An 8,584-nucleotide genomic window follows, 5' to 3' on the forward strand; every position below is an offset into this window, starting at 1 on the left:
AAAAAAAAACATCAATTTTTCATCGCATGTCCATCTCTTACATTTCGAGCTCATTTTGCAAAGCTCACTATCTTTCAGTTGATTTATCTATACCTGAATGTGTTTTGTTTATAATTTTTAATATTTTTGATTATTAACATGTCATTCACTTATTTCTAAATAAGAAATTTCTATACCGCAAAATGTACCGTTTTAAAGTGTAGTCATAAATGTACAATACTTTAAAATTTTGAGTTGTAAGGTTTGCGTAGCCACGAGTGTACTCTAATACATGAACTTTGCAGCCTGGTGTTAATATATTAGTATATACTATACAAATTGGGATTAACAATTCGACTTAATGATTTTTTCTTAAAGGTAAAACATCGATGGACTACCAAGCATGCAAGCTGTGAGTGATGAGCTTAGCCTCTGACATTTTCAAGAAATTATGCTTTTCACAACATTWTAAACCAAAAAGATCGTAAGATAATAAGATCGGTACGGTAAATATTTGCCTAAATTTGTCTACAAAAAAGATTTCAAAAGAGGTCACAATTAAACCACATGGAAAATTTGCATATCSCGAAGTGATGTTATAGAAAGCCTATAGCGCATTGACCTCCATCAAAAGCATGAACAAAATACATGCGCATGAGCAAATATGCTTTCACAACCATGTCCAACCTTTGGTGACTTTCAGCCACGCTGATCTCAACAACTCTYCAGCTGCTCCAGAACACAACGTTCAAGCGAAAACGCTTAAAATAACAAGGCATTGAGGTGATTACCAAAACTCATACAAACATAAATCTACACATTTCAGCTGTCCGCTAGCCACAGTAACTGCGCATCAACGGAAGCAACCGAACAAATGTCTGACAAAACCGTACAACGATCGCGAATTCCAAGATCTCCAGCAAAGAAAAATTTGCGTATAATTTTTAAGCGGCTGCAAGAGGGTGAAACGACGTGAAATAGGCGTTGCCGAAATACATAAATGGCAAATGTACACACGCAAAAGACTTGATAATTCTGCGGACCGCAATAATGGCCGACGGAGGGCAACACCTCGTTCAAGCAAAAACTAGAAAATAAGCGACCAAAAAAATGCATTTACATAAACCACACATAAACCGTCAGCCAAGCATAACACCCAGCGCTACAGAGGTGGACATGGCGGCTAGACTAGCTGCTGCTTCGGCGTTGAAAATTTCAGCGCTCAAATGTTTTATTCGGAGATATCCATGTCAGATAATGTAAACCTAATTTTATTTACTGTTGTTCAGTTACTGTTCAGTTTTTTCTGTTGTTGTTGTTTTTCTTTGTTTCTCAATTCAGTTTGATGCTTTTAGTTTTGGTGAAATCGGCGCAACAAGTGTAATTAACAGCGGCCAACAACACCGGCTTCAGTGGCACCAATGGGGCCACCGCCATTTCACAATTGTTCGCCTTCAGGCGGTTAGTTGGCTTGTGTGTTGGCCGTTTGCAGCATCTGTGGCACCGMGCATACATAAGCAAAGCGCGCACACGCACGCTTCCGACCAAGCAAGCTGCAATAACAACAACTACCAGGTGCGTTGAAAGCAAACGTATTTGTTTATGGCGCTGCGGTTGCTGGAAGCTGGTGTATTTGCTGCCGTCGCCATGTATTTTAATTTGCCAACTAATGGGATACCACAGTTGATCGCCATTTTTCGTGGAATTCAGCGCCGAAAATGCACAGCCAACAACAAAAAACTATACTACATATACTACTGCCGGAAAGTACCAGCCACGACACGGCAAAGTTCAGATGCTGTAGCAAAAGCTGTGCCAGTGACAGCGATCATAAAATATAACGTAAAGTGAAGGAGCAGTTAGACTCGTAAAATTGTAAAACATTCGTTTGCTATTTGCTGTCTTTCTTAAAATGTTTGTTTCTTTTTATTCATAAGTATCATATAATGCGCAATGGTTTTTAACAGGGTGATGTTCATGATGCCTCGAATGAACCTACTTCAAATGACCTATTACGTTTCACTTTTGGCCAGCAAGCTTTTGCAGTTGGAGATGTGCTGACCAACACTCACTCGCGCTCCGGCTCATTCCCAGGCTAAAAGGACGTAGGAAGAAATGCCCTTTCGTTGGCTTTGCACCAACACATGTCTAATATCGAAGTAGCTTATGCTATCATAACTAGGTGATAAATTTCTTGACTAACTTTGGGCACACTGTCAGAAGACTCAAGGCCTCCATTGCATCTTTACTTTCGAAATGAATGCGGATATCACTAACGCAAATGAAAATCACTCACTTCTATACTTAATGTCTAAGATCTCTCAGATTGGTTGGCTCGAGGTTGCCTCCGAAGCAGTTGTGATATTAGCTTCCTTTTGCTGACATTTGCCGAAGACCGTATCTGCAACTTTGGGGTTGGCCCCACCTCGTCGTTATAAATAATATTGGCTACCACCAAGCTACCGTCGTCGAACCAAGGTTTCCTGTTTTTAACCCACAGATGCCTCTGCTATTCAGCGACGTCTCCTAGATTAGGACATCGTCGGCATCATTGCTTTGCAATAGGGCACATTCCGCGCCACCATCATTTCTGCTGCCGACCGCAGTCTGCTCGAGTCCGAAGCAAGCCCATCGATCGACAATGCGGAGTCAATTTCGCACCTAACTGATGTTGCGATATTTTCCCTGATGTAATTTATAAAAAGCCTGTAGCCGCAACTACTTACTGTGACTGAATGCTTAGTGGATGCAGGATTTTTCAATAATCAGTTATATGCTTTCTTTTCAAAAATAYACACTAATTGTATAATATACTAATTATAATAATATAATTGTAATACATACTTTGTATAAAAAAGTAAATTCAAAAGTTTTTTTCGTTCAATCGAAGTAATTAAGTTCTGCATACAACATCATTCAAATGGTCTTTGGCAGGAAAGAATTCGATGAACCCAATTTTCAAGTACTTTTTCCACTAAATCAAGTCATATATCATGATTAGCACGTTCAATATTGACTTCAAAAGCTGGATGAGAGTCTGGTTTATTGATAAAAACCAATGACTTCACATAACCCTACAAGAAGTAATCTAGTGAAGTAATATCACAACCTCTTGGAGGCCATTCACTGTCAAAATTTTTTGAAATAATCAAATCTCCAAACTTTCCGATACCATATCAAACTGTCCGATTGAGGTAAGTGGAATGGTTTTTCATGAATAATTTGTGAGTTTTCTTCGCACCAGAATTGACAATTTGTTTTATTTGAATCTCATCGGAGAAGATGATTTTCTTAAAACCATCATTATCGTTTTCAAGTTGCTCTAATGCAAAATCAGCAAATTCGCGACGTTTACGTTGGTGAAATGGCTTCTTTTCCTGGTCCAGGTTGTGTTTTGTGACAGTCCCAATTCTTGAGAACATCTTGAAATCGACAAATTGCACTCKTTAGCAACATTTACCTGAACGGGAACAATATTTTCATTCGAGCAGTTTTTTGTCGCATTGGTATTTAAACATTAAGGAAAGAAGTGTTCAACAATTCGACGAATAGCGAATACAGGTCGACGATTATTACGATCATAAAATGAAGACGATTATTTTATTAATAAAATTGAAGAATTTGTAAACATTATTCTTGCATATAGTATATGTTTCCATGATGAAATTGAATATATTACTGTATACAATGAAAAAATTTACAGATGGCATATTAAAAATGGCCGAAACGGCACCTATAAATCATATAATCACTATTGGAAAACCCTGTAAACTATCCCAAGCATAGTCCTTGTAGGTCAATGGTCTCAAGGAGTTTTAAAAGACCTTTAAAGCCGCAGGTCATTTAGCGTTATTCACAATCTGTCAACAAAGACCAATCTGCCTCGTAACCCAAAGCACGACGGAAAATAATTTAGACATTACGGTACTTCATTACGTCAATCACTTTAAGAGAAACACATTAAGAAGTTTTAAAGTAGCTAAGAGAGTATCTGTCAAATTACTTTATACATATCTGTTAAAGGTTAAGGGTATATCTCAGTAACGATGTATTACTTATTAACGARTTTTGACTCTTTTGCCATTTKAAGTTTCACAACGCTTACACGGACAGTTATGTATCTTCTCGCAAGTACTTTCTAAACTTTTCATCTYTTTTCAATCAATCTTTTGCTCRTGTTGATGTTGGACGCACTTATTGTCCAATCATTCTGAAACCTTGACCGCTTTTGAGAAGATGAGTAGAGAGTACAAATTAAACCCAGTCGAACGCTCTTCATCGAAAATCCGCTTAGTTTTAAGGTTGTCCACTTGAATCCGWTTTAGTGAACGCGGTTTTTATTTTCATTATTCTCTACAGAGTGCAAAAAAATTGCTTAAGATCTAATGATCGKGTTTCAGTTAAGGACAAATGTGTCGACTGCATATTTGTATGTATAACAAGCTGTTCTTACTCATGAATAGTTATAGAAGCATTTGCGCGATTGCTCTACCAAAAATACGAAAATAAAAGTCTCAGAGCTGAGTAGAAGTGAGTTCATTATTTTATTTACTAAAGCATATACCAACAACACATACATAGATTGATATTCGAATACTCGTATATGGTAGATTCATATGTGAGAAGTACTATAGGTACCCACAACCGTTTGCCTTCCCGGCTAAAGTGATTTCAGTGAGCTTTAAATACATTTTAATTCGTTTAATTGGCCGCTAACCGGGATCTAGATAGGGTTGGAATGGTGACTCGCAGGCGGAAGAAAGGCACAAGTGCATGCACTTGCTCTTAACAACACCTCCYAACATTTATTATTAAGTGGCTGTCTCAGTTATGTTATTTTTGTTGTTGTTGTTAATGATTTGTTGCCCGTCGGTTTGTGGTAAATTTGTGAATGTTAAAATTTTTTGTTGTTTTTCTTTTTTTGTTAGCATCTATGTGGTTTTGGTTTGTTTGACTTATCTAAATGGAACTTTTTAATCGTTTTTGTTGCTTTGCGGTTGCTGTTTCGGTAATTTTACTGAAAGTTTACATTTGCGCTATTTAAAAAAAGGAAAGAACAAAAAAATGTGAAATAAAAGGCACTTTTATGATTTCTACTTCACTTAGCTCTAAGCACGTGAGAATTAATTATTTTTAATTAACTCTTTTTGCATACATACATACTCACAGCTACAAATATACATACATTATGTGTATGCAAGAACATGTAGATTTGTTTATATAATATTTTCGTTAACTTAATTTGTTTTTGTTCTTTTTTTTTTCATGCGTCTTCGTGCACTTTCGGCAGTGATCAAAGCGTTTTCGGCAATACAGTGAGTAAGTGCGCGCGAGTGTCAAGTCAAACGGCAATTTTTTACAAGTTGCATTTTGTGCGATTTGAACTTTTTGAAAGGTGATTTAACCTTTGCTTTATTTTTAATGTGATTTATTTAATGCAATYTTTTAAGTAAGCTTTTTTCCATAATTTTTCAGCCACTTAAAGTGTGTCCATAAATAATTTCGTTGGTTTTATGACGGTAATTACTTAGTGCCAAGTAGAAGTTGTGGCAAGCAAAAGCGAGTTTCGCTCTCGTTTATGGTGACGTGTTAAACATGAAATCTTATTAAATGTAATTAAGCGTTTTGGTGAGTTTTCGAGTTATAAAAATATTATTTGCATAAGTATTGTGAATGCAGTAAATCTGAGTGTGTCATAAATTATAAAACCGCGTTATATTTCATGTTGCAATTAAAAGCGATWTTTCGTATTAAGTGACAAAAGTGGTATACCGTAACCGTAACGTATGTACATACATATGTATGAGTTTACTTAACAGCACAGTAAAATCCGAAAAATTCCTCCAAAATCCTTAGCTTACCAATTCTTTAAAATGCAACCATCCACGCATCCCTCTCTAAATGTCTCTATGTAAGAGAACAAAAAATGAAATCTAGATCGATTTCCATATATTTTGCTCCAGGGTAACTCTTTAATCTACTATTTTCRTGAAAAAAAAATATTTTTGATGGTGAATATGCAGTTGGTTGACTTTAGTACCTACATTGATCATATTTCTACATAAAATCAACTAAAGGTTTTAAAATCATTATCCGATTTTAAACATTTGCGKCAACAAAGCACATTATTATAAGCAAAAGATAACCTTTGAATTAAATTAAATAAATTTTCGGTAAAAAATTAATAAATATAGTTATAAACTTCTCTCATTTGGTTTATCCGTGCTTGAGACGTTATAATTAAACCTCGAATCTACATTTTGAAAGCACCGTGAGTGGTATCAAATTTTTATTAAACTCGATTTCTCCCATATTCAAACTGTTATAAAATGATGTCAATAGAATGTTTATCCTCATGGTTTAAATTGATCTGGTAAGTAAAAATTATTTTTGAATGTACTCTATCTTAACAAAAGTAATCTTGTTTCAAAAATGTTATTGAGTGCTTTTTAGTAAAACGTGTTAAGATTTTATTATCCAATACAAACTTATACTTGCTCTGATCAGGCAGCTGATCGGAAYTGCTCTACTTATATATTTAGCTACATTTAAATTCGAGTTAAGTTGTGTTCTAATATTAGTTATATCGGGCTTTGACCAAGTTTTCATTCAAATTTATCTATTTTAGGCAAAAAGATACACTGTTATGAGTAAAACCCGCTGTGTTATTTTCATTGGGATAACACACCTTTTGGCCGATATATGCGGTATAAAGTCACCCGGAAGTTAGAAAGTCTTTATTATGTATATATGTCTTAATTAAGTATATTGGGGCTAAGTTTCTATTCAACCCATTTTTTGGCATACAAACATACCATAATAAGAGAAGCATTCTCCCTTAATTTCAGTTATATAAAACAAATGGATCAACATTTTCGATCAAAAGTCGATAAATAGGGATTTSAACAAKTTTTAGTCATAAGATGGCMCACACTAAAGACATTATTCGTKCAAAGTTTTATCTCGTTTTAATAATTCCTTCTTGATTTGTGTGCAGGAAACTGAACGAATCAAGTGGAATTYAAAATTGTGTTGTATGCGAAGTTGGTGTGGTTRCTRTACTAAATTTTGTCGAAATCGGTTGGTCGGTTCCCGAGGTATGGGATTTCACCAAAAATCATCCAATTTTCGCATCGGTTTCCATAAAGCTTTCTCATAACATCTCGGTGGTAAAATTTAATGTCTCTGGCGTATTTAGTTATTGATTTATCGGACCATCTTCGGGCACACCTTGCACATGTTTAAGTGTTTCGTCACAGTGTCAKGRACCACAGRTTTTGATAAATTTAACATCTGGGCAATTAAACGAATACTTAGTCGACGGTCTGCGTTCAAAACTTTGTGCACACGAGTCAGAATGCCGGTGTTTGTCGTAGTCGCAGKTCTCCSAGCRCGGTCTTCATCAGCGACCTSTTCCCAAAAKCTATCAGCTGCTAACACCAAAGAAACAAACTTATTCTTGTTTTGAGGTGTTCTCTCGCTATAAATTGACTATTACAGCTTCAGAGATGGAAAATTAATATTTTCAAATGATATTATCTAAAAATGGATCTTAATATCCGCAAATTTATATTTTATGTTACCCTTCGAGAAGGTGGTTCACTCGAGATTAACGTATATAATATTTTATGTTTTCTGTGTTACGCTGRAGGGAACTTTAACTACATGAGAAATTTTTTTAAATATTTTGCTCATTACAATTGCTGGTATAGTTGATTTGTACTGATCAGTTCTTAAGTTCCACAAGGAATTTTTCGCAACTACTYCTTGGTGAATTTAATAAAATTTTCTTATATTAGCTTTGCTTTTCAAAGTTCGTGCTTTGCTTCGTCACAGTGCTGGAAACTATTTACTACTCATACAACTTCTAGTTACACAATAAGTTAAGTGCAGAATTGTAATTAAAGTATCTTAGTATTATCGTCTGGAGTATGAAATGAAGTGAACTATGAAATGCCTACGAGTATAAACTCAGAGGATCCTTGTTGCTAAATTCTTTCTTCTCTTAATGCATTATCTCCCAATAAAATTCTTAAGTTGTTGTTCCAAAATGCTTTAAAGATATTTTGTTTAATAAAGTACTTTATTTTTGCTGATAATTCATAAAATTATGATTTACATATGTATAGAAAAGAAATCTTTCTTATTAAGCAGTTATTACAACAAGTCTTTAACGCTTTTAAATCGGAGATGATGTGAGAAYAAAATTCCATGAGAATTTTAGTTATTAAAACCTAAATATTATCAACCGCATTTAAAAGTTGGAAACATGAAAATTCCCTTAGCAACGGATATCCTTTGTCGTCATTGATATTGTGTCATAATCTTTACGCCGCACCGAGAGATCTCAGTGTGAGAACTCAAAAAACCCGCAATCCAGATTGATTTCTTTTCGGTGGCATGTAATATTTTTACGACCTTTTCACGGCATACCACCTGACCGCTAAGAAGGAATAAGTAAACTATCACTAAATATGGCTAATCTGTAGCCATAAAGATTAGAATCACTAACAATAGAGCGGAGAGCGAAAAAGAAAAAACAATAAAAGTATCCATCATTCATAAGTAGCTGAAGAGATGGATGTGCTGGGTGAGCAAAGCGACA

The sequence above is a fragment of the Bactrocera latifrons genome, unplaced genomic scaffold (assembly GCF_001853355.1).
Source record: "Bactrocera latifrons isolate USDA-ARS-PBARC rearing strain unplaced genomic scaffold, ASM185335v1 scaffold_30, whole genome shotgun sequence".
NCBI lineage: Eukaryota > Metazoa > Arthropoda > Insecta > Diptera > Tephritidae > Bactrocera > Bactrocera latifrons.